Source organism: Orycteropus afer, unplaced genomic scaffold (genome assembly GCF_000298275.1).
Source record: "Orycteropus afer afer isolate SDZICR_OR568_19922 unplaced genomic scaffold, OryAfe1.0 scaffold00337, whole genome shotgun sequence".
In the NCBI taxonomy this organism is placed as follows: domain Eukaryota; kingdom Metazoa; phylum Chordata; class Mammalia; order Tubulidentata; family Orycteropodidae; genus Orycteropus; species Orycteropus afer.
In genome coordinates this window covers 3,434,528-3,436,908 of record NW_006921924.1, presented here as the reverse complement: position 1 = coordinate 3,436,908, position 2,381 = coordinate 3,434,528, and the positions used below count along the sequence as shown (strand labels likewise).

The following is a 2,381-nucleotide window of genomic DNA, read 5'->3' as shown; positions in this document are numbered from 1 at the left end:
GTGAAGAAATACAAATAAAATGTACATTAATTTCAAAAGCAAAGGCTTTTACTGCAGAAATTTTAAATATTTCAAGAGCATGGTAACTTCTAAACACACTAAGATCATGTAGCTAGTTCAGTATTCTTGGGAATGGTAAGCAAGTAGCCTGTCTATGGCTTAGGATCTGTTTCCATGCTTCTTTCTTGAGCATCTTCTACCTCTGAGAGTTTTTCATCCTTTTCCAGCATTTGCTGAATTGCATGGATGGTGCTAAGAAGAACATGAAACTGTTTGCACCTCAATTCCAGCTTGTCTTCAACACTTTCTTTAATATGTGAAAGATGCTCTAATTCTTCTCCCAGAGCTTCTCGTTCCTTTAATGTCTCATGCCTATCTGGGTGATGCTGGATTACTTTTCCTAAAGCATTGTATTCATGGCGATTTTTTCGTATTTGTTTTGCTTAAAGAATTTGCTTTTTGCACTCAGAAATTTTTTTTCATGTGCTCCAGCAATGCTACATTCTATTTCTTTGTAAATTTTTTACATAATTTTCCATATCTCTGAGATTCATATCATATACCAGCAGAGTTTTGCCCACTGAAAATTCACGTTGTGCCAGTGTGCCCAGCATACATTGGTACTGGCTGTAGCCCTCTTCCTGGGATCCAGAATTGCACCATTTAATGAAACTGTTCACTAGCAGATTAATTCTTTGATCATCTCCAGCCTCGTCTCCATCAATTAGGAGACGCTTCTGTATGACTTCATCTTATTTATTTATTTAATTGCATGTTGTTGCTTCGTTCCCCCTAACAGGGTCAGGGCCATCCTCTGTCTAGTTCACTGAGGTAACTCCAGCATCTTGTATTGTGCCGTCACCCACGGCTCCCATGGAGTGCCACATCTCTCTAATTCTTGCCTCATGAGAAAATGACAAACTTTTCATTAAGTCTCTATCTGCAGGTTTATTCATTTTAGAGAAACTTTATTTTTCCCTCAGGGGAGAGAAAAATATAGAGGTAGCAACAGCACTTTCCCCTCACATGAAAAGTTTATAGAAAACAGTGCTGCTTTCAAAATGACTGCTAGGTCAAAAGCCCCAAGGGGAGGGAGTTTTGTTATGGGTACACATGCCAGTGACACAAATTAATTGGAATCAAGGAGTATATTGAAGCAGCTTTGTAGAGAATGCTCTTCCATTTCTGTTGTTAGCTAAATATATTAGAACAAAACAAAATTGATGACCTTTATAGATAAGGCTGAAATGAAGCAAAAATGCTGTCACTTCCTTTTTCACTCTGAAGGTTGATTTTTATCAGAGTACTTTAATGCATTTAGAAATGATGTCTATAGGCAGGAATGAACTTTTAATTCACTTTTTTCATTTCTCATTCTAACTGGTCAATAATATCTCTTAGCATTATTACTCAGCATTTATTTATTAGTTTTAATATTACATTAAGTAATTTTATTTAACTAGAAAACTAAAGTCTAATTCTTTAATATGACATAAGCATGTTAGTATTTGTACAGTGTATATAACTATAAAAATGTGTGCTTGCTATTGAAATGTTTTAATGTATTTTATTTGGGACATTGAACTTCTTTTAAGGATGATAATACAATTTGGGAACAGATAAGGGCGATGGTTGAACAACATGATAAAAATAATTAGTATCAGTGAAGTGTACATATGAATATTCTTGAAATGTCAAATGTTTGCTTACATTTATATTTGCCACAACAAAAAGTATATATTCACAGACCTTTTAAATACATGGTTTCAAATACACTGTCATAAATTTTACTGGTGAAACATCATTGATTATAATTTTTCTACAAGTATATATAAGTTAGCTTCACAGAGTTTTTTTAGTCTTGGACCAGTGATGATAATATTTATTTATTTTTATTTTAAGAGCTTGTTTTACTTTCAACACTATGTGCACATTCAGTTTCACCCGCATTCACCATGTCCAACCCCAACCCAGTCTCCTCCCCTCCCTACCCTGCAACCCTCCCCCTGACCCCTCAAATTCATGCATTCCTGTCTGTCTTGCATTTCCTCAATTTGAATGTTGGTCCTCTCATGTCCTATGATCCATTGCTTCGATGGATGCATTACCATGGAGTATGTGGGTGCATTATCCTGGGTTGAGTGGTCTGTGCTTACTGTTTGTTAACTATTGGGCTGAGAGCCAGCCCCTGGTGGTGTACTTCATTCCAGGTGCAGAATGTATTCCAGGGCCATAGTATTGGGGGTCTCACCAGATTTCATCTGGCCAGTAATTCTGGTCATTATTGAGTTTTTGGATTTTGTTCCATGTTTTCCCTCCCACTCTATCCAGGATCTCCAGATTTGATCCTTTCTTGAGTGGTTGGCATTGGTAGCCAGACA

The 2,381-nt window shown here is 36.5% G+C and overlaps 1 pseudogene; it reads right to left on the bottom strand.

Moving 5' to 3' along the window:
* Positions 1-152: 152 nt before the first annotated feature.
* LOC103206922 lies at positions 153-875 on the bottom strand (annotated as a pseudogene).
* Positions 876-2,381: the final 1,506 nt, after the last annotated feature.